This window comes from Coenobita brevimanus, chromosome 13, assembly GCF_032717465.1.
Source record: "Coenobita brevimanus isolate Jiangsu-jjx chromosome 13, ASM3271746v2, whole genome shotgun sequence".
NCBI classification, from domain to species: Eukaryota; Metazoa; Arthropoda; class Malacostraca; order Decapoda; family Coenobitidae; genus Coenobita; species Coenobita brevimanus.
In genome coordinates, this window is record NC_136966.1 from 24,571,350 (window position 1) to 24,596,768 (window position 25,419).

Below are 25,419 nucleotides of genomic sequence, written 5' to 3' on the forward strand. Positions count from 1 at the left end.
CATAAAGTTTACATTTGTTTATTTACTTGTGCCTACACAAGGGCAGTCCATCTAGAATTAGCAGAAGACCTAAGCTCGGAGACATTCCTCAATGTCTTTCACAGATTTGCCGCTAGAAGGTCTTGTCCTGGCAAGTTAATAAGCGACAACGGAACTAATTTCGTTGGAGCAGCACCTTTACTGTTGAACATGATGAACGACCCAAAGGTTAAGTCAGCGCTGGGAATCCGAAATTATATTTGGCAGTTCACAGCTCCAAGAGCTCCATGACAAAATGGATTTACCGAAAGAATGATTGGTATTGTCAAGAACTGCCTGAGGAAAACATTACATAGAACTAAGATCACGAGAGAAGATTTAAGAACAGTAATAACTGAAATTGAAACCAGGATTAATTATAGACCCTTGACTTATCAAGATGACACTAGCGACTCACTAGAGGCCGTAACACCGTCTCATATGTTATATGGCAGGAAGCTCCGTCCGATGCCTTGTGTGGATATCCAGGAAGAAGTTGATGATCCTAACATAGAAAATAATGATTTAGGACAACATCTGCAGGAGGGATATCAACGTCTGAAAAGGGTGCTGGATACTTGGAATAGACATTGGAGCAAAGAGTATCTTTTGAGCCTACGCGAGAGGTTTTATGGATCTCAAGCTGCCAGCAACAAATCAGTTATTAACATAGGAGATGTGGTCTTAGTGAAGACTGAACAGCCAAGATCCCAGTGGCCATTAGCTAAAGTGATCTCCACACACCCAGATTCTGAAGGGGTGCTGAGACTCGTAAAAATAAAATGCAGGGGACATACCAGTATAAAAATTATTGATAAACTGGTACCCCTTGAGTTAGCAGCCACTCTGGATCCAGAGGATGGTGAAGATTAAACGGGTCAAGAGGCACGACCTAGTAGGGCCGCAGCACAGGGTTCTTGAGAACTATGGAGGGAACTCTTGGCTAAGGGTCTTATTACATGATACAACGTATCATTTTCCGCCGGTGTAGCATTATGATCTGTCCCCCTGTCCGCCCCCTACGGCGCATGCGCGGGGGTTGCCAGAGGCCGCCACAAATATGCCATTTGTCCTCTGATCTCTGTAGGGGTAACATGATCGGAGACTCTCGCCCTTTGTTTACAAACAGCAAATGGTCATTCCGGCTTCTCTTATCATTCGTCTCAAAGCTTCCTTGGGTAGTTTTCGCCCTTAAATTAAATTAGGTTAGGCGGAAAGCAGTAAAAATTCGAATTTCTAAGGTATGAATGAGTTAGGTTGGATAAACATAGTTATAATTAATCATCTGGGGACGAGTTATCTAATCTGTTAGGCGTGAGGATTGCCTTAGCTTTGAATCTTTACAGGAATGAGTCAAGCTCGTATTGTCCCGTGTATTAAACCATTTTTATCATACATATCCTTGAAATTATAAATAGTTTTGGCACACACTACCTCATTCGGTTGTGTCCTATTAGGGAAACTGAATTTCCTTACATCTTTATCACCTCTCTTTTTATGCTGTATTTTGCAATGTCCTCTTGCTGATGCTTCACACATATGATATATATTCATTTATGTCTATTTTCTGTTCCCCTGATATGCATTTATATAGCATAATCATGTCTCCTCCTCACGTGCAGCGTTGGTAAATTCAATCTTTCCAGTCTTTCTCAGTAACTTAAATCCCTTAAGCTTGGTACCCATCTTGTAGTGGCCCATTGTACTTTTTCAATCTTATCTGTGTTTTTTGAGATGAGGATTCCAGACTACTGTGATGCATACTCCAGAGTTGGTCTGATGAATATCTTCCTCAGCATGTCTTCATTTATGTATGTGAATGCTATTCTTATATTAGCAAGCAATGTATACATGTTTCGTACCTTCTCACTGATGTGATCATCAGGATATAGTCTGTTACTGATAATTACTCCTAGGTCCTTCTTTTCTGATATGTGTAGGGTTGATCTTCCTAACTTATAATACCAATCTGGTCTTTTCTCACTTTTACCAAATTTTATTACATGACACTTATCCACATTAAATTCCATATGCCATTTATTGCTCCATTCATGAAGCTTGTTCAATTCCTCTTGCAGCTCTTTGCAAGAATCCTCATCTCAAAAAACACAGTTTAGATTGAAAAAGTACAACGGGCCACTACAAGATGGGTACCAAGCTTAAGGGATTTAAGTTACTAAGAAAGACTGGAATTTACCAACGCTGCAGGAGAGGAGGAGACATGATTATGCTATATAAATGCATAAATGCATATCAGGGGAACAGAAAATAGACATAAATGAATATATATCATATGTGTGAAGCATCAGCAAGAGGACATTGCAAAATACAACATAAAAAGAGAGATGATAAAGATGTAAGGAAATTCAGTTTCCCTAATAGGACAATTGATCAGTGGAATGCACAACCGAATGAGGTAGTGTGTGCCAAAACTATTTATAATTTCAAGGATATGTATGATAATGGTTGAATACACGGGACAATACGAGCTTGACTCATTCCTGTAAAGATTCAAAGCTAAGGCAAACCTCACGCCTAACAGATTAGATAACTCGTCCCCAGATGATTAATTATAACTATGTTTATCCAACCTAACTCATTCATACCTTAGAAATTCGAATTTTTACTGCTTTCCACCTAACCTAATTTAATTTAAGGGTGAAAACTACCCGAGAAAGCTTTGAGACGAATGATAAGAGAAGCCGGAATGACCATTTGCCGTTTGTAAACAAAGGGCGAGAGGCTCCGATCATGTTACCCCTACAGAGATCAGAGAACAAATGGCATATTTGTGGCGGCCTCTGGCAACCCCCGCGCATGCGCCGTAGGGGGCGGACAGGGGGACAGATCATAACGCTACACCGGCCCCAAAACTGTGGGAAATATTTTCCCCTAGAGCAGTTGTGCTCTCTATTTTTATCATAGTTATCCCTGGTTAAAGGCAGAAGAAAAATTGAGACCGTTGTTTTCAAGCGGTTTTAATAACCCAGAAATTACGTTCTCTTTAATAATTCCTGTTATTAATAAATTAAATGCTACTGCATTTAACCCCCGTGGACAACTATATATTGTAAATACATGTAATTATGTGGTATTTTCCACTGACCTAAACTGCGTCTGCGCGTTAGATGACGTGGCAAGAAGGGAAAGATTCTCCTGTTTAGCAGATGTGGAATTAAGATATTTACACAGTTAAAGGGAATATTTGGTCTAACTTTAGTTTAAGTAAAACTAAGATTAATTTGTTAGATTTGCCCTGTACATATCATGATGTAATTTAACTGTATTTAGTACTGCAAATAATTAATAGTTGGCAACTATCATTCTATGAGGGAGGTGGGTCCTGCCGCACACCGCACTCTGCTCCTAGATCTCGTGGAGTTAGCACTCTGTTCCTAGTCACTCTCAAGCTAGCACGGTTGTATATATACACCGTAAGGACGCTTGCTTGCTCAAGCAATTACACAAAGCAGCCTCATCGTCATTGGTTATCGATCACTCCCTCTTCACTAGCTAAGTAACCTTTACGAATTGGCCAATTCAAGGGGGGATTAGCTATGAGATAGAAGAGAAATAGTTATTGTAGGTGAGTTAAGGTTAAGTTACGTTTTGCCTAACTCTATGAGACTTGTTTGATTTACTTAAGAACAACTTTATAGACGAGTAACGACCTACGAGTTGTTTATTAGTAAATACCAGAAATTTCTATCATAGGGGTGCCCCGGCAGGGATACCGACTTGTATACATTAAATATTTTTCACATTTTGGTGCCCAGAAAGAGGACCCCGATTTGTTTACCAGAACTATTAAACATTTTTCACAGCCTATATTATTGTCTGAAAATCAATATACTCTAGTACAAAATGTAAATTTGTACCAAATAAATAAATATCTAACCAGTTGTGAATGGTTTGAAATAGCTACCCCTCACATAGAAAATGTTTTCTCTCAAGCCTGGCCTGAGAGAACACGGTAACAAGGTAAAGGTACTCTTACTTCTACTGTATATTTAAACTCAACTGAGCACTTTCTCTCTGAATTTTCGTTGTTTCTCATAAAAAGCGGAGGTTTTAGCCAAAAAAAAGAACATTTCAAAAATCTGCCGGGATTGGGGGGGGGGGGGTCACTGGTGAAAAATCTGTAGGGATGCGGTGGGTTAACAACACTCTAGGAATAGAGAGATGCCTCAGAATCATTTTTTTTTTCCTTTTTCGTGAATCTCATGAAATAACTTGCACTGTTTTACTAAATAATTCTGTATTAAAGCCAACACAATCTAAGGCTCAAATCTGAGTGCTTGAATTAAATAGGTACATATTTTAGCCAACATCCTAACCTACTAATTTGGTCTTAACCTCTGGGAACTTTACCTGTCTTACCTAAATCAGCTTTATTTTGGTGCAAAGGAAGGAATAATGAATAAAAATAGCACCAAACCAAATTATGGCTATATGGCACTGAGAAGGGAGAGAGGTAGATAATTATATCAAATGTGTGCTATAAAGTATAGTAAGAGAAGTGATAATATTGGAAATATAAACAGTGGGAGAGACACCTAAGAAATCAGGAAGTTGTGGGGACCGATGGAGTCAGGAAAGGAAGGGGACCTCTGCAAGACGTTTTTGGAGTGTAGACGGACAATCAAGAAAAAGATAACGGATCGTCATAGGGCAGTTACAATGTGAGCTGGTGGGCTGAGGATAATGGCTCATTAAATGACCATGAGTTAGGCTGGTATATACCTGAGCAAAGACGAGCAAGGATTGTTTCCCATCGACAATTACGGTGGATTGATGCGTACCAGGGAAGTTTGTTGTGAACCTGTTGGTCCCATGAGGATTGCCAATGATGAAGGACGAGGCGGGTTTGGAGAGGGAAACAATCAGTAGCCGGTATGGGGTGAAGGGAGGACCTAGAGGAGGAAGCAGCATAGCGTACCAACGAGTCAGCCTGTTCATTACATGTAATACCAGTTTGGCTAGGAACCCAGCAGAAGAGAACTGACTTTTTCTGAACAGAAAGACTGAACAGCCACCCGTGAATCTGGGTGATTGGAGGATGAGAAGAAGGTGTGGTGAGTAGGGAAGTGAGTGCACTGAGAAAATCAGAAAATAAAAGAAAGGTGGAAGAAGAGAACCTCAGAGGAGATTTCAGAGCAAAAAGAATAGCATACAGCTCTGCAGCAAGGATACTGGCAATGGAAGGAAGCGTACTATGAAAGGAGGAATCAGGGAACACAACAGCAAACCCAACACCATGACAAAATTTGGAGCCATCAGTAAAGATATACATAGCAAAAGAGTGACAGGACATATGTTCAAGAAAACAGGAGCGAAGGATATCTCAGGAAAGAAAAGACTTAAAACGGGAGAAAAGAAGGGTAAACCACAGAAGGAGGCAGAAGCTAGGGTGGGAAAGAAACTGGATGTAGTGGAAGAATAGGAGGAAAGGTAAAATCAATTGACTGAAGAAGGGTGGTGACCCGAAGAGGAAATGGAAGAAGGAGATGGGAGGCCGAGCAAAAAGAGTGCTGAAGAAGGCTGGGAGGGAAGAGTAATTTATTCGTAGGGAACTGAAGGAGACGTGTATAGGACTTGACAGAAGTGAATGACGATAAGAGAGGGGGGAAATACTTGTAGCGGGAGTTGACCAAAAAGCACCAATAGCTCAGTGAAGAACAGCGTGATGAACAGGATCTAGCTCTGAAAGAGTACCAGTGGAGGCAGAAGAGTAAACATGAAAACCATAATCAAGTTTGGAAAGAATAAAGACAGAGTTAAGACGAAGAAGTGTGATGCGATCAGCACCTAATGAAAGATAAGACAGCTTTTGTAGCAAACAAAGACGATGAAGAGTAGAAGATTTGAGGGAAGAAATATGTGCATTTCAATTTAACCGAGAGTCAAATGTGAGGCCAAGAAATGTGGTAGAGGATCGGTAGGGAAGAGGGATGTTATATATGTACAGAGAAGTCTGTGGTGTGGTTCGCGAATGAGTAAACGCTACAGCACAGGGCTTAGAGGTAGAAAAATGAAAACCATGACTAGTAGCCTGTGTGGAGGCTGCATCAATGGCAGACTGAAGAATGGATTGGAGTCGAGGCAGATCTGAATCAGTAACATAAATAGCTAAATCATCAACATACAGAAAGGCCAAAACAGAAGGGGGTAGAGATGAGACAATGCCATTTATAGCAATAAGAAGAAGGGTAGTACTAAGGACGCAGCCTTGAGGGACACCTTCATGCTGGGTAAAGGCCCAGGAAAGGTGGTCTCTTAGACGGACACGAAAGGTACGGAGGAAAAGAATATTTTGAAGAAAAACACCCATGTAACTATGCAGACCAAGGGAGCGAAGGCAACGAAGAATATGATACCTCCGTGTCTTATTGTAGACTTTTTCTAATTAGAAAAAGACGGCAGTGACCGACTGGTGGAGGGGAGAAGCAGAACAGATCAAATATTACAATTTGAGAAGGGTATCTAAGATGGTGCCTGCTTTGTGATACCCAAACTATACGGGACTCAAGGTGCCACTTGAGCCTAGTACTGACCATCCGATCAAGCAGTTTACAGTTCATAAAGAGCTAGTCAGGGCTATGGGACGGTAATCTTGAGGATGGTGTTCAGGTTTACCAGGTTTAAGAAACGAGTTGATGATCGCTATACGCCAATCAGAAGAAAAGAAACATTTTGTCCAGAATTTATAAAGGCCCAAGAGAAAGGATGTGGCTTATGGAGAGAGGTGTTTTAACAAAGCATAATGAACACCATCAAGCCCCTCACTCGTATTCATACAAGATTTAAGTCTATCTATCTATCAATAGCCCGACGCCCTAATCCTGGAAAGGGTGTCTGCATACAGAACTCCTCCAAATCGCTTTGTCACCCACCATTTGACTATCTTCCCCCCAACTCACTCCCCCTTCTCTCATATATATACCTCTAATCTCCATCCCTCCACCTCATCCTCGGTCTCCCCCTCCCTCTCCCTCCCTCCACTTCCCTTACATTCACCCTCTTAGTCAGTCTCTCACTGTCCATTCTCTCCATATGTCCAAACCACCTCAGTGTATTTTCTCAATCACATCCACATCCACCCCATGACGTTCTATCACTTCTTCATTCGTCAACCTGTCCCTCCATTTTACTCCACATGCTCCTCTGAGGTAAGTCATTTCCACTGCTCTCATTCTTGACCTGTTCCCCTCTAACAAGGTCCATGCCTCGCTTCCATACTTCAGGGTAGGGATTACAATACTACCATGCAGTGACTCCTTATCTTCCATACTCACCTCCCTATTTCTCATCATCGCTTTCAGTGAACCAACAACTCTCCTTCCCTGCTGTACCCTTTCAAGCACTTCATCCCCCAAACTTCCACCCTTACTCATCACACTACCCAAGTACTTGAATGCATTCATATTCTCCGTACCCTCACCATCCAACCTCACTGTGCATTCTGTGACTTCACTCCTCTCAAACACCATAACTTTACTCTTGTTTACATTAAATTTCAGATTCCTCTTCTTACATACTGTTCCAAATTCATTCGCCAAACATTCCAACTCCCATTCATATTCACTCAACAATTCTGCATCATCAGCAAACAGCAACACCAGAATCTTCCATACCAAACACTCATTCGAGCCACCCCGACATCCACTTTCCTACCTTGCACCTCCTTTACAACCCCATCCATAAATATACAGCCATGGAGACATCACACATCCCTGTTTCAGCCCCACATTTAGATCAAAGAGCTCATTCAGCTCACCATCCACTCGCACCATAGCCCTAGCTCCCTCATACATACTCTTCATGGCACTCAACATTTTCCCACATCACTCCATATATTCTTAATACCTTCCAGATACATTGCTTATCTACTTTGTCATTTAAGTCATTTAAGTGAAGACGATAATTCATGAAGAGAAATGGGAGCGTTAAGAGCTCCCTTAGCTGACAACATAATGAAATCAGTATGGATTCAGAATCAGATTCAAGGCGACGAAATTCTTGGGAAAGATGAGACCCACTACTAATGAGACAAAAATAATTACAGTACCTAAGGCATCTGCAACTAAGGAAGCATCAGCTACAGACTGGCCATCGATATGAAGAACTGGGGCTTGGGGTAGGATATGTTTGCCTGATAATCTACGAAGTCGGGACCAAATTGCTGCAGTAGGCATGTTTACAGAGATGGAAGAAACATAGTCTCTCTGACTAGAATGTTTAGCCTGATGGATGGCACGACAGAAGGCAGCGGAAGCTCAACGAAATATGAGGAGGCTACGAATCCGATCGGGGATGGACTATTTACGGCAAAAACTTTTTCAAGCAGCACGTTTCACATGAAGAGATCGTGAACAAGCAGGAGTCCATGAAGGAACACGTTTGGCATTGACGGTCACTTATCACAGGAAATGGCAGTGAGGGCTACACTTAAAAGCTGGGCAAGGAAAAAAGACAACATATCCTGTGGATATGAAAAAGATGAAGGAGGAAGTGGGGGCACTTTAAGAGAAGTATATAACTCCCAGTCAGCAGCATGGAGCTGCCAACGAGGGGGATGAGGAAGAGGACAGTAAGAGGCAAGAGAGAGTTTAATGGGAAAGTGATTACTAAAAAGAGTATCTTCTAATACTGACCAAGGATAATGGAAACTGAAGGTGAGTCACGGGATAGATCCAAACAAGAGAGTGAACGAGTACAGAGATCAAAGCGAGTAGAGGTGCCAGTGTTAAGGATAAAAAGATCTTGAGAAGATAGAAATTGTTCTAATAAACGTCCCCTAGTGGTGATCACAGAGTTACCCCACAAGGAATGTTGGCAATTGAAGTTACCAAGAAGAAGAACTGGAGGAGGAAGGGAATGAAGGAACGGGACAAAGTCTGGAAAATCATGAGGAACAGAAGGAGAGAAATAAGGTGATCCACCGACGATGAAAGACATGAGCTGAAGTATGAGGGCTAGGTGAAGAAATAGGAAGGGGTTCAAAGGGGACATCATTGCGGATAAGAAGGGCAGTGTTATATCTGGGAGGGGAGCCAGGAAAAGTATAGCCAGGAATAGAACCGGGGAAGTATGAAGAAAGGTTTCCTGAAGGGAGATAAGAATAGGATTTTGGGTGGAAATAAGAAAATGAAGGTTCATACGATGAGTACGGAAGCCTCTAATATTCCACCGAAGGAGAGCCAGAACTATGGAAAATCAAGTGTGGGAAGAGCACAGAGACCGCTTACAGCGTTGAGGGAAAGAGTACCCAGGAGGCATGGGCAAATCAAGAACAGAAGAAATCGGGGAAGATAGGGAGGATGTAAAGATCATAGAGGAGGTGGGTGGTTGAATAAAGAGTAAGAAACAGAAGAGAGGGGGAGAGGAGGTGCTGGAGAGATAGAAATGGGAGGGAAAGATGCAGGAGAGGTGGGGGAATGGGATTAGGGGGGGTGAGGAAGGGGGGGAATCTATCTCTGCAGTGACAAGGGTAGGCAAGGAAGAGGTAGGGTGAAGATAACTGATGATACTTTGCAGGGATTCTGCATCCATAGGATAGGAAAAAGGTAGAGTGTGAGCTGGTGGTAAAGCATTCTGGTGCTGTTGTCTGGAGGAGGGGGAACACTGGAAAGGTTGTATAGGCTGAGTAGTTGAGGAAAGGGGGGACAGACCAGGAATATGAAATGGAGAGGATACAACAGCATGTTTATGTTTGTTAGCTCGGGGAGAAGAAGGTGATGGAGGAGCAGAACAGGAGTATAGAATATGAGGAAGTGGGGTGGAGGGAGCAGAGTGAACAAGAGAGGGAAGGGAAGAAGAGGAATCAGGAAGAGAGGCAAGAGTGGCAAAAGAATTTGAGAGAGGAACAGAAGTAGAGACTCCACACAAGCTTGGAGTTTGTGATATAGGAGTGGGTCTTGTCATGCGAGCATAGGAGATGCCAGTGGAGTGCCCTAAGCGAATTACTTGATGACGAGCTTCACGGAGGGTATGTCCCGTTTTCCACCAGATGTGAGACACTTCTGCTTCAAAAAAGTAGGTGGAACATTTCCTGTAGGAGGCTGTATGTTGCCCCCCAAAGTTTGGGCAGGACTGGAAAGTAGACACGCAAGTGGGTGCTGGGTGTCCAGTCTACGAGCAGTTGGGGCAAATAGCTGTAGACTGGCATTATTTTGTAGGGTGTCCAAATCGCCTGCAGGATGTACACTGACAAGGAAGAGGATCGTATTCCTTGAAGGAAAAGACTGTCCCTCCAATAATAACGGAGGAGGGAAGGTCACGGGACTCAAGAACTATCTTGGCGATGTTTGCTGGTTGTTGGCAGCATCCTTTGGGAGGGATTGTATAACACTGTACGGACAGGATTTGGTGATGCTGTTTAGAGAGGATGAGTTTTACATCCTCAGCACATTCAGAGAAAGGTTTACTCCCAAAAGAGATGTACGAGGTAGGTCGGACAGTACCAGTCAAGGAATTCAACTGAACATCTGGAAAAACAGGGACTGGATTCCCTGACGAGTCCACTAATGTTCTGACTTTGTCTGCTTGTGCAGCATTCTGGACTATGAGGAGACAAGAGCTGTTTGATCTTACAGAGAACGTTATATCAGAGCCAACCTGTTGTAGGATGGAAAAATGAAGAGACAGGTCATTCATTTGAGATGTAATATCAAAATACTGAGACCAGTTCCGGGGTCCAAAAAGGGAGTTGGTCAAAGTAGAAGTAGGGAGTCATGAAACAGTATAAGGATGGAACGAGGAAGCTGAAGGAACAGGGCGGATAGATGTAGGATGGTGTAGGGGCGGATAAGGTGCAAGGGTTACTATGGATGAAGAAGAGGAAGATGGAACAGTATATAGAAGGGACTGTGAGACAGGAGTCAGTGAAGATGAGCAGGAAGAAACAAGCACGGGAACAGTGGAAGGAGTTGGAGAAGCACCAGGAAGTGAAGCCGGGGTCATCATCAGGGTAAAAAAAATCAGCAGAACTGGAGGAGGGAGAACCTGAAACCGTTCCATAATTTTAAAAAAGAAGAGGCTCATCGTGACTGTTGAAAAAGGAAGGATTATTTGGGAGGAACACAGGGTCTAGAGCCCCTCCAATGACCCAAGTAGGGATCAAGCTCCAAGTATGCACTCTCTACCCTACCCTAGAACGGATAGCAAAACGGTGGGGGAGAACTAAGCCTCCTAGCACAATGATGGGCTACCAGCTATTGACCGGGAGTCCTGCCGGCATGCAACTGCACCCCTGGATCCGAAAGCTGCCGCTTAGCAGCAGTTCCGCCCCTGCAGAGGTCTACTTCTGCAAAGGTCCTCACACTGGGGTGGTGGCAAACCACCATGATCCCTACAATTGGCCAGACCAACAGCCCACAGGCACACCCTTATCCTTCTTGTTGCAACTTACTTGAGGTAATTGATGAGAATTTTGATGAGTGTGGAAATTTCCACTCTATTTAATGCCAAAGACAGAATAGAGAGGATAGAAGAAAAAGAAAGAAAATGCAATAGTAGAAGAAAAAAGCCTTGCAAAATTAGTTGAAGCAGCAATAGGGACTCAAGGAGAGGGGTAGAGCAGAGTGAAGGCGTGAATGTGGTATCCACCTAACAACCTGGCTCCCACACACTTTGGAGGTAATTAAGGTACCCTGCTATAGCTCCCTTACACATCAAGTCCCAATTGACGTCTCTGAAGCCCCCCACGACAACAACGACAAGGAAACATGGGGGTATTTGGGTGCAAAATGAGCTACATATTTCAATGAAGAACTCAGGTGATTGCATTTGTTGGCACTGACGAAAAATTAATGTACTCTTTATTTTTTAATGCCATGACTATACCTTAACAGTACTGTATGTTACATCCAAAAACATTGAAACAGTATAGGAAGGACGTTGCCCAGTAAGATGTTCTTCCTAGAGGCAGCCTTTCAATGTACAACAACACAGCAAGGATAGGTGTTGTGAATAAACACTGGCTTCTTAAGTTCACTGTCATTATATTCCAAATAATTACACTTAATGCTTGCCAGCTTCATTTCACTAGTTTCATAAATAAAGGAGCTATACAAACTTCACTAATTGCAGTTACAATGAATGCTTGCCAACAACACTTCACTATTTTCACAAGTACCGAAGATATACAAACTTCACTAACTGCACTTGCACTTAATGCTTCACTAACTGCAGTTACAATAAATGTTTGCCAACAACACTTCACTATTTTCACAAGTACCAAAGATATACAAACTTCACTAACTGCACTTGCACTTAACCCGCCACATGCCAGTGCCATTTTAAAACGGTCTGACATAATTCCGTGGCCGGTGCCAGTGCCATTTTAAAATGGTTTACAATAAAAAAAATTCACTGTGACCACATTTTTCAAGAATCACTGGTAAAAATTGGCAGGCATGTATGGTAACTGTTCCTCTACCATCCCCCAGGCTGTCACGGCCATACACTCACTTGCTTCCCTCCTCACACTCGCTCTGGCTCACTCTGCCTGCGTGCCTCACCCAGTGCTGTACATAGTGAAGGCATTTTGTAAATATTTTCATGTAAGTGTAAGTTGTAAATATTTTCTTGTAACTGTAAGGACTATAAAGTGAAATCAAGTTGTAAATACCTACTTGTAAGTGCCAGGACTGTACTTAATGAAGTCAGGTTGTACCTGTCTTCAAGTAAGTGTAAGATAATGCATTCATATTGAGAAAGACACACAAATTGTGATAGATGCTGAAGTACTAAGTAATTAGAAGTGTACTGAACATTGCTATACCTTCCTAGCATAACTACCTGAGTATACCTTATATAGAAAACGGCTTTCTCTCACGTACGTGGTGAGCATGAGAGAGCGGCTATACCTGTACACGAGTATGCTGGACTCAATAAAATCCATTTCCGAGCCTTGGTGAGCACTTTAATGGTGAAATTCGTTGTTTCCACATCAAAATCTATCATTTTAGCCAAAAAAAAAAAAAAGGTTGAAAAATGGCTGGCACTGGGGTGACCCATAGACCTAAAAATAGCCGGCACGTGGCGGGTTAATGCTTGCGAACAACACTTTACTATTTTCACAAGTACTGAAGATATACAAACTTCAATAACTGCACTAACACTGCACTGACACCGAATTACACTCAAAGTGAACTGAAAACTGACTGAAGCTCCTCTAGTCTCTTCCCCATCCTTATATAAGCTTGCATTAGACTCAAACTTTCGAGTACACTCTCGACGGGAAACAGTTGCCATCTTGGAGACATCCAAAACATGCCAGAGTTTACTTGCACTTCATAACACTCTTAATTATTTAGCATACAAACTGAGATAAAATTACATATCTTAACAAAGAATCACATAAATAAAAATTATAGCAAAAAAAAGCATGAAATTTAATGCATAACTTACAAAATACCTCTGCCCACAAATAGCAAGCTAACTGGCAACTCTGGTACGCATCAGTAAAATACCAGAAACACTGAGAAACTTCCAGACTGCCTAATTAGCAAATCCCACTTCTCAACACTACCCCCTCCCTTGTCCTTTGTCATCCCAACAAACATATACAATGTACACAAGCATAACCCTTAATCCAAACTAAATAATCCTTCAACTTATCAGGTCTTCTCCTATGGCGCTTCCGATGACGTCCCTGCTCCCCCACACAGTCCAGTCCTCCTGGAATGTCTTGGTTCTCTTCCTCATGCACTTCTTCTCTTGGGAAACTGTCACCATCCCCTTGCACTTCAGCTTCTTGGTCCTCCTCAACATCCTCAGCTGCAGGTGAGCATGATTCCTCGCAGATTTCCCAGCTGTACTGTCCTGGTCCATGGTTCTTCCACAGACGATTCACATGTATCACCTTTAGGCCAGATTTCCTGCCTCCCCGAATCCGGTACATTACATCTGGTAGGTGGTCCAACACAATGTAAGGTCCATCTCTTGGGCTCAGCAGCTTTGGTGACGGTTCCTTCTTCCACTGAGGATTGTATAACCAAACTTTGTCACCATCCTTGAAGCTCACTTCACTTACCTTGGCATCATACTTGCACTTCATCACATTAAGGGCTCCTCATACTTGATGATGTAACTCAGCCAGCCTTTCCTGAAGATGCTTCACATTGCTGGTGTCTGTAGGCAGCTCTTCACCAGGTGGCCTTCCCATTAACAAGTCAACGGGTAAACATAACTCGTGACCCAGCATCAGTTTGCAGTGGTGTAACCAGTAGACTCATGGGATGCAGACCGATATGCCATCAGCAATGCGGGTAATTTCTGGTCCCATTCCATTTGTCCCTCTACGCAGTACTTGGCCAGTTCTAGTCCCAAGGTTCAGTTGAATTTCTTCACTATCCCGTCTGACCAGAGCTATCAGCGCTTGAAATTTCTTTCAAGATCTTGAAATTATTTGTCTTTAGCTTGAAAGCTTGAAATAAAGATGTGCAGATCTCTCGAGTCTTGAAATTTATATAATTTACACCCCGAAGGAGAGAGAGAGAGAGAGAGAGTACGGTTCGTACCACATACGGTACTATTAAGAGTTGAACGTGACCAGCTTTGTTAGACAGTGGGTATAAAAGTAGATTTTCACGGTGCCAGAATGCCAGCATAGCAGCCTACACCAACATTGTTACATCCTTATTACTATGGGGATTTGTTCATATCTTACAAACTCAGCTTGTGGACTTTTTTTTCCCAATATTCTAACATTATTATAACTAGGGTGAGGTGGGGTTGTATCATACTTGGTGATCTATGAAAGTCAGTAATTGCTAGATATACAGTGTAGCGGAAAACACTGATAGCCCCGCTGCATGAGTACCGGTCAGCTGACTGACTGACACGCGACTGTCGGCGGAAGTGCGCACGTGAGCTAATTATTGTATTTCTGGTCATGTCTGATGTAATTTTATACCTTTCTACATATATTTATGATAATCCTAAGGTACTGTAGATCACGGAGGTATGGGTAAGTAGAGTGACTATTAACCTTAAGGCATGTTTTAGGCCAGTTACAGAAGACTACTTGTGTTTACTGTACATTTGTTTGCCTGCTTCTGATGTTATTACCTTATATCTGAGCTTCATTGCTTTCAGAGTTTATTAGCCTACAGTAAGAGTATAATAGTTTTCAACCCGCTATTAATAATATGAGTGGAGTAACAGGAGTATGTTTTTCTTTTGCTTGTCCTTTATTAAAGAATTGTTTTCTTTCATACAGGAAACTACAGCAGCAATTTTTGTATGCATTTTGTCGTTGTATGTACAGTGAGTCTGTGAGCTTGAAATAATAAAAATTACATGTATAATAATGATTATTGTTGTTGTCTGCCATACCTTGAAATTTTTTTATTGATCTTGAAAAAAATTTGATGCAATTCTTGAAAGATATTTTCTCTGGCGCTGGTAGCTCTGCATCTGACTATGGCCTTAGTGGGGTCATCCTGGTCTTCTTGATTCCCATTAACTTGCAGCACTCAAGAAATAATCTAAGTTTCTACCCTTGTCTGAATGTAGCTCTCGTTGCATCCCAAAATGACAGAAGAGCTGGTCAAACAACACGTGAGCAACAGTCACAGCCTCTTGATCAGGGATGGCCTAGGCTTTTGGCCACATTATGAAGTAGTCCATGGCGACACATATACCGGTTTCCTCTTTCAGTGAGTGGCAGAGGTCCAGCAATGTCCACTGCAACTCTTTCCATTGGTGCACCCATTTGGTACAGCTGGAGAGGGGTGCAACCACGTTTCTTGGGTCCCTTCTTGGCACAACATACATCAAAGGCCTGACACCACTCTTCAGTGTCCTCATGCATGCCAGTCCATTAGAACCTCCGTCGCAGCTGACTTAGAGTTTTCTTCATTCCCAGGTGCCCACTAATGATCTGGTTATGGGACTTATCCAAGATCTCGGACCTCACCTTATTCAGAACCACCAGTTGCCAACACTTGCTGAGGCCATTAGGTGTCTCCCACTGACGCTCCAGTAGTCTGTTGTTCAAACACGGGTCCCACCAACTCCAGTAATTCTTAAGTCGCAAGGCTGAACCTGGAAACCTCTTCCCAAGAAGGTTGCACTGTACTCGGTTACAGCCACTCTAGCACTGGTTGTAAATCTGCATCCACTTCAGGTCTTCTTCATCTGATGCTGGACCTGTCTCTGCAATACGGCTGCATTTCTTACTATAATCTTTTTTTTTTTACTACACTGCCGGCACTCTAGGTCACAAGGCTGATGACTCTGGCTGTTAGCATTGCCATGTACCCACCCAGGACGGTGCTGCTCCTCATAATTGTGCTGGTCTAGCTGCCTGAGAATGCCAGATTCTTTAACGTTTTCAGCCACTTGAGTGCCACTTGGTCTGTCCTGATGATGAAGTTGGGTCCATGCAGGTAGGGATGGAAGAAATCAAGGCTCTTCATCACTGCCAAGACTTCCTTATGGGTCACACAGTAGTTCCAATCCAGTGGGCTGGGCTTCTTGCTGTAATACACTACCACATACTCCTTGTCATCCTTCTTCTGCAACAGGGCTCCACCAGTACCATGATCACTAGCATGACAGTCCAAGGTAAATGGCTGGCTCTGATCAGGGTAGAGCAATACTGGAGGGCTTGCCAACAAAGGCTTCAGTTTGTCAAAGGCTTTCTGAGTCACTGCTGTCCATGCAAACTTCTGCCTGTCCCCAAGCAGCTTGTGTATAGGTGCAGCTATCGTTAAAAAGTCCTTAATACTAATGCCGGTAGTAGGTACACAAGCCCAGAGAACTCCATAGCTCCTTCACACAAGTTGGAAGCAGCCAGTTTTTCACAGCTGCCACCTTCTCTGGATCAGTACTGACGTCGCCCTCGCCTACGATGTGTCCGAGGTACTTCACTTCCTCCTGGAACACGTAGCATTTCTTAGGGTTCAGCTTGAGTTGCACTGCCCGGATCCTGTTGAGCACCTCTGACAGCCTCTCCAGTTCCTGGTCAAAAGTCAGTCCAAACACAATTATGTGGTCCAGATAGATGAGAGTCGTCTGCCAGTGCAGGCTTCCGGTACACAATCCATGAGATACTCAAAAGTAGCGGGGCATTGCAGAGGCCAAAAGGCATCAAGTTAAACTGCCATAAACCACGCCCATACAAAAAGGCTGTTTTCTTCTTGACCTTCTCTGCAGCCTTGACCTGGTGGTATCCTGCTTTCATGTCTAGGGTGGAGAACCACTTGGCGCCTGACAGAGCATCCTGGATGTCATCAATTCTTGGCAATGGGTATGCATCCTTCACTCTCACTTCATTCAGTGCTCGATAATCTACACAACACCTTACTGAGTAATCCTTTTTCTCACCCAAAGGTGATGCCCAAGGACTGGTGGACTTTTCTATCACGCCTTGGCTTTGGAGATTCTCCATCACTTCCACTTTTTGCCACTGAACTGGTGCCATCCTTCCGCTGGCTGTTTGATCAGGCCGTGATCCCCAGTGTTTATACAATGCTCCATCAGATCAGTGCACACCAGGTCCAGGTCTCCGGTGGAAAATACATCAGCAAACTTCGTCAGCAGCTGCCTCAACTCAGCACTTGTGAGCCATCCAGGCATGGGCAACTCCTTGAAAATAGGTCTTGTAAGTGGTCTGGCAGATGCCCATCTTCTTTGATTACACCTCAAAGTTCTCCCCACCATCACTCTGATCTTCATCTTGCACTGTACACCAGGCTCCACTACCCCTAGACAGCTGTTAAACGAGCCATTCAACTTGCACTGGAGCAATAGTTCTGATTTGGGGGGCATCACTGTAGTGCAGAGCACCCTCACCTCACCACCAGAACTGGTACATCTCACTGCTGTGACAGGAACTGACCTTCCTCGAACCTTCAGCGTCATGGAGTAGAAGTCCAGCTCACATCCCATGGACATCAGATAGTCCGGACTAAGCTGGCAAGGATCCTCCATCTCGGCTACATAGACTGGGAGCATGGCTTCTCGCCCTGTCACTTCAGTCCGGACATGCAGGGGTCCCCTCAATTCTCTTGCATTTTGTCAGTGGTGGGGCTACTTGAGAAAAGCCAGCTGGTGGTTGCCCCTTAACACCAGCCTCCACTAGTTTTCCACTTTCTGGTCTTCTGCAGCCTTCTTCTTATCCTTTTTCTTCACTGGACACTCATAACTGAAGTGTCCCACCCCACTACATATGCAGCACGCTTTTGTTACACTTGTAGATTTCGTTACACTGCCCTGTTCTTGCTCCTCCTTCAATTTGTAACAATCCTCCTTCATGTGTCCCGGCTTCCTGGAGAACCACCAACCTCCTCCGGTCTCCTCCTGTTCCCTTTTCCACTTGTAGCAGTTCTCTTTTCTATGTCCTGGCTTTTCACAGTACCAGCAACTTTCTTCAAATCTTTTGCTTCATGTAATTGTCCTTTTCTTGTTTTGAATCCTGCACTATGACCTGACTGACAAGTGGACATACTGGACCTGATGTAGGACTCAAATTCTAGAGCCTTAGCTAGTGCTTCTTGCATGCTTCTGGGTTGTGCCTGCTTCACTTGCACTTTCATCTCTGCACTGTCAAGAGCATAGATGAACTTGTCCTGTCAGATGAATAGCAAACAGGTTAGGTGCTGCTCCAGGGTATGCCTTGTTTGCCTTACTCACCAGGTCATGAGCAAACTGCTGTAGGGATTTCCCTCTAGTCCATGCATGGCTCTGGCATATTGCCCTGTAAACCTCAGTCTGGTACATGGTTCCATATTTGAGCTCCAGTACTTCTACTAAGGACTGATAACTGTTTCCCTCCTCTAATGACATCTGGCCCAGAATTTCCATTGCGACACCCTTGAGGCTAGTACCAAGTTGCACTGCCCGCTGCCTATCATCCCAGTCATTCTGATCAGCAAGTAACTCAAACTGTGCATGGTAAGCTTCCCAAGATACTCTACCATCAGATTCCTGATGTTTGTTTTTTAATTTGAGCCCCATTATAGCCATGCACTTCATTGGTTTGGGGCCTAAAAACTGGAGCATCATAATTAGGTTCAGGACTTTAAACTTCTGCATTCTGATTATTCAGCCCTGTAATGCTATCTTTAGATGCTTGAGATTCGTCAGGATCCACCATACACTGTCTATTTCTTTCATACGCTCCCTGTACACTAGCCTGAGGCTCAGCAGTGCAATATTTCTCTATAGCACCAATTTTCTCACTTATTATCTTTACATTGTCGACTACAGGCTTCAATTGGTTATCTAGATGCTGACTGCACTCCATTACAGTTCCCTCACTAATTATCTTCAACTGGTTGTTTACAAGCTGTTTACACTCTGTCACATTATCATTTACCTCATAATTCTGCTGCCGTAGCTCAACGTATACTTCCTCCTTAGTGTTGTTCCTGTTCTTCCTTCATTTCCTTCATGAAAGCATCTAGCTGTCCTTGCATTCTCAGTTGTAATTCCCTCTGTTGCTCCTATAATGCCTCTTGAATCTGTTCCCCCTGTGCTTGCAAATGTTCTTTGATTTCTTCATTTTCTGCCTGTAATTGTCATTTGAGTTCTTTCTGCCCTTCATTCTGTGCCTGTAGTCCTTCATTCTGTGCTTGTTGTTGCACACTTTGTGCTTGTAATTGTTCCTTGAGTACTTTCTGTCCTTCATTCTGTGCCTGTAATTGTTATTTGAGTTCTTTCTGTCCTTGATTCTGTGCTTTTAGTAGACTCATGATTGCAGCCAATGACACCTCGTCCTGCCTAGCCTGGATTCTCATCTGTACACCTTCTTCCTGCATAACTTTCTAATGATCCACACTCCTGACACTAGTGTTATATCTCCGTCCCACATTGCCACAGGCCCCCAAAGCTGTAGAACAGTATAGGACGGTCATTGCCCAGTAAGCTGTTGTTCCTAAAGGCAGTCTTTCAGTATACAACAACACAGCAGCACAGGCGTTGTAAATATACACTGGTCTTTATTTTCCAAATAATTATACTTCATGCCTCCCAACTTCACTTCAATATTATCACAAATACCAGAGCTATACAGACTTCACTAAGTGCAATTACAATTAACCCACTGCATCTCAACCGATTTTTCACCAGTGACCCCCCCCATCCTGACCAATTTTGGATTTTTTTTTTTTTTTTGGCTCAAACCCCTGCTTTTTATGAGAAACATTGGTAAATTACAAAAAGGTGCTCACCTAAACTTAAAAGTGAGCTGTACAGGTGACCCTCCCCACACATGGTACTGTCTTCTCTGGAGCTGAGCTGCTACTGTCCCGTTTTCTATGGTTGCAGTAACTACTGCAAACCACTCAGAATAGGTAGATATTTGTACATTTGGTACGAATTTATATGTAGTACAAGAATATATTGGTTTTCACACAATAATATGGGTAATATGAGCATTGTTTCACTCACTGAACACATCAACATACTGCACCTTCCTTGGCGACATTACCTCCTCATCACTTCTGCTCGTTTCTTCCTCTGGCGCCACGTAATTCTTTGTCCTCCACATCGTCATCGATTGGGGATCACGCCTGCCTTCATACCATGGCGTGACATGTCTTTGCTGGTTGAGTCGCTGCTAACAGGTGAATTGCCGAGACAATTGAGTGCAGGGAGGGGTCACACGGGATCAGTCAAGTGTTGCTGCCTGGCACTGGGTAGAGGATGGTCTCCCACTTATGCCTACCAAAAATCACACGCAAAACTTGAAAAATGTCCAAATGACGGACCTCACAATTGCAGAACATACCAGTACGTCAATGGGTGTCTGCATGACAAAAAGTTCTGACGCACCCATGCGTTGACGGGACGCAGTGGCTTAATGCTTGCCAACACTTCGCTATTTTCACAAGTACTGAAGTTATACAAACTTCAATAACTGCACTGCCACTGCACCAACATTGAACTACACCCAAACTGAAATGAAAACTGACTGAAGCTCCTCTAGTCTCTTCCCCATCCTTATATAAGTTTGCATTAGACTCAAATTTTCGAGTACATGCTCAACAGGTAACAGTTGCCAACTTGGAGACATACAAAACATGCCAGAGTTTACTTACACCGCATAACACTTTAAATTATTTACCAAAGAAACTGAAATAAAATTACATAATTTAACAACTAAAACATTACAGAGAAAACAAACATAAAATTTAATGCATAACTTACAAAATACCTCTGCTCACAAATAGTAGGGTAACTGGTAACTCCGACACGCAACGGTAAAATATAAGAAAATCTGAGAAACTTCAGACTACCTAACTAGCAAATCCTGCTTCTCAACAAGTACAATGGGACACTAAAGCTGGAGAAAAATACAAATCCAACCAACCATTTACCATCACTGATCTAACTTTGATATCTGTAGTTTCAGGCATGTAATATACAGTAATACTGAATATATACTTTTCTTATACATTATATACTTTTTTTACTTCAGATAAGGGGGAAAGTAGTACTGTACCCGCAAAGTACTATTTTCATTGATTACATTAGCAATTACTGTAGCTGCTGCATGAATCAATATATACACTTAACCTGCATGTGATATACTTCAGGATGCAATCAATAAGGAAAAATGTCATATATTTCATGATTTCCAGTGCTGATCGACTAGCAGCAGATGCTTATATGCTTCCACTTATAGGTGTTAACTACAGTACAACACTGGGCTGGCTATCAGATAATCTTTGATATTATTGCCGCTTCAAATTTTTATTGAGAAATTCAGAGGAAGTCTGAAATTAACTTATGCGTATAATTTATTTTCATAACTCCAAATATTATGCGCCACGTAGCCACATCACCACCACGGAAGTTTTTTTGCTAGTATTCGTTCACAGAAACGTATAGTCTTGTAAACTTTCTAGGATAGCCATGTATTTCTCATATATTTTAGCCTCCTAAGGAAATTTTATTCCTGAATTATTCAGTGTTTATTGATTGAAAAACCGGCTATCATATTTATGAATAGTTAAGTTTGTTACACGAAGGGGGGAGGGGGGTTCTCTGTAGGCGTTTATCCTTCTGTCATTTTCCAGTTTGACGCCATAACCAGGTGACGAACGACTTGCCTGAAGAGCAAATTTATTTATGGTTTGAAAAACAAGAACGTCAGACACTCACGTTCATCAATACTGGCGTTTAGTTTATATAGTACGGCCCCTAGTCTACTTGGCCATAACTTGAGCATGACGTGCTGCCTGTTGATAATTTATTTAAGCTTGCCCTCTCATCCCTTAGCTACTCCAGGTTTTGCATCCAAGTTTATCATCGAAAATAATTATTTGTTTTGCTTTTTTTTTTTCTTGACAGATTTGGCCCTTCCTCGGATGCTACTGCTATGGCACCAAGTACATGAATTTAATTCATCGTAGCAACTGTTTCTTTGTTTCTGGATTCAACCTGGGGCTGGGGATGAGAGATGATAGTCTAATATTGAACAAAAACTGCGTGACACTCCTCATACGAGAAACTTCGTGGTGCGTTGATGAAAGTTCCGCTCATATGAGGTAGAAAGCTTGTCCTCGGAGATGACTCGTACTATGGCATGATTCACATGCCACAACGTAACACTTTGAATCATTAACCGGCTTCCATATTGACCAAAACTCACAATTGCCATGTGATACAAACATGTTATATTTATGCAGAACATAATCACCTAGACAAACAAGATCAGTGTTCACTGTATTTGCTGGGCCATCCAGAAAGGCATGGTTAATCCACATAAAATTCTTCACATACAGTATTTTTCGTTATTAATGAGGTATAGGCCTAACTGGGGGAAGGAGAAAGGGAGGGCAAGGGGCAGGTCATGTTTCCCCCTTTAAATACCACACTAAGAGAGAGAGAGAGAGAGAGAGAGAGAGAGAGAGAATGCATGGCCTACTGTAAAATGTCAAATATTTACAAGCGGAAATATTAGTCAAGATTGTCTGTGTTCAGTTACATGTTATTTCATCTTTTTGTGACATGTAAGCTACACTATCTTACATCTACATTTATCTGTCTGTCTGTCTGTATGTTTTGTATATCTGTCTATCTATCTATCTATCTATCTATCTGGAAGCTCTAAAGACAATGATCACGTGACATCCAGTATTTCAGCGCGAAGTGTATACTACATCAATGGTGCAGCACGGAGCTAGCTGGGGAATGATTAAAACGCACGACACTCTCCTGATTAGGTGATTCAGAGACAAAGTCGTTCAGAGTCCGGCCCCTGGAATGGTCAGGCAAAACTATGAATCAATACAACTACGGTAAAAAAAAAAGAAAGAAAGCAAAGAAAAAAATCACACACATAAGACTTACAAAATACACTGGTCATCTTAATCATGGCATTATCGGAACACTTTTTTTTTTTTTTTTCAGTAATTGCCAGATGAATTATTAAGCTGGGAGTTACTAGTCTGCTAATTATAACCCTGGTACAGTGAAAGACAAAAGTCGTGTCCCAGTTCTGTCCGAAGATTAAGTGTAACATGTGAAACATCATGTGAGCTCTACCACAGCTATACTGTATATTCGTGGTTGGCTAAAATAACTTTTCTCAAGTTTCATACCTGCTTCTGAGGAGATAAGAGTACAAACGAACCCTGGAAATTCTGAAGCCTGAACATCCATTTGCTAGTACTGCTGCGCCCGAGAGACAAAATGTGAACCATATTCGGTCAGGCGAATACTGCTTGGCAGTTACATATTACAAAACGTCAGGCAGGCTTAGTATACTCGTGTACCTTGGTATGGAACGGGAAATGCAGCATGCTTTCAGCTAGTGGAAGATGAGAGAGGACATGATATACCTTTATATATGAGGAAAGAATCCTCAGCAGATAGTTCAATCATTCGGCGTAAGCAGAACTGTAGAAACGTGGATAAGATGCTTCCGGGAGGAAGGCATAACGGACAGCAGTCATCGTTCAGGTCTTCCTAGTGTTCCCACACCAATTCAAGATCAGGAAATAATCACAAGGATGGAAAGTAGCACCTGTAAGCAGTTTATTTTTTTTTCTTATGTGTTGGATAGAGCATAGGCTTCACAGCCTGATCCCAAGGCCCAGTAGTCCTCCTATATATCATACACCTCCACATGTCATCACTTTGGCGCTAACACCCACCATCCATACTGAATATAGGCTAGGGCTGTCTCATACAAGAGTGGTGTAATGGTATTAGCGGGTGTATTTTTATGTGTCAGCAAGTCTTCTGGTAGATCAGTAAAGTCTACCTTTTATGAAATTCAAATCCTTATACTGTTCCCTGCCCCAGCCAGGATTCGAAACTCGGTGCACTAGGAATGCAGGCCACCTCTATTGATAAGGCCACTGCCTTCCCCATAAGAGATGAATGGAACCTAGAATGAAGCATACGAATAGTTGCGCATGGACTTCTCTCTTTTGGGTTATGTGTTCTAACTCTGGCTGGTGGGATTCATTTCACACTCATAACAAATCACTCGATTATTATTATACACTAACTCTGTCCTCATATATAACAATGTTGTTTGATGATAGACAATGACAATCACAACTCATAACTAGAAACTTAAACCCCATACGCTGGGCTGTTTTTTAACGCAGCCATCTCATCACTATGGACAATTTCCCGGAAATTGCTTGATTTCAAACCTTAATATCTCGTAAAGTATAGCACTCTGGGAAACAAATTAAAGACCCTGTTACTCACCAACTCTTCCTCTTGCGAATGAAAGCATCCCCAGGTCTGTAGGTCATTACGTTGATGAGTAATGACGTGAGGAAGAGAACTAATTTCTTGCTTGAGAGCAGGACGTGTTCGTGCATCTGCCTGTTGTGCCGAATATAGTTTTGCTCTCAGCATGATAACTTCTCCACTACTGGATAAACTAGAATCTGTCGCATCCAAGGCATGCCTTATGGCACTACCACTGAGCCCTTTTCAAGTATCCTTGGAAAGTGGCTTGACAGGGGTGGATGATGCAATTGGCTACAGGTGGCACAGATGGAATAAGACAAATAGGAACATGAAGACATCATTCTACACCTGGCAAGAGCACGGAACAGACTGATTCGCCTGGATGCTGTGGAGGGACTCCTTCCCTACTCTTTGGTGTCAAGATGAAATAGTGGGGGTTTAAATGGTGGCGGGAAAACACTTCCTAACATGGTATTAAAAATAAAAACATAAACTGTCCATATACAGGGTGGTGCAAAAGTAGGTTGACATAAAAATGTTTTATTATGTTTGTAAATATCTTATGTTATGCAAAACTCTTGTGTCGAAGTGTGGCTGACAGGCTTTAGGAATGTGTCAATGGTGAGGGCGGACACTTTGAACACTACGAGACTAACAGTGTGTCTTTTGTGGTGGAATAAATGGTAAATGTCAACCTACTTATGTACCACCCTGTATATATACAGTGTC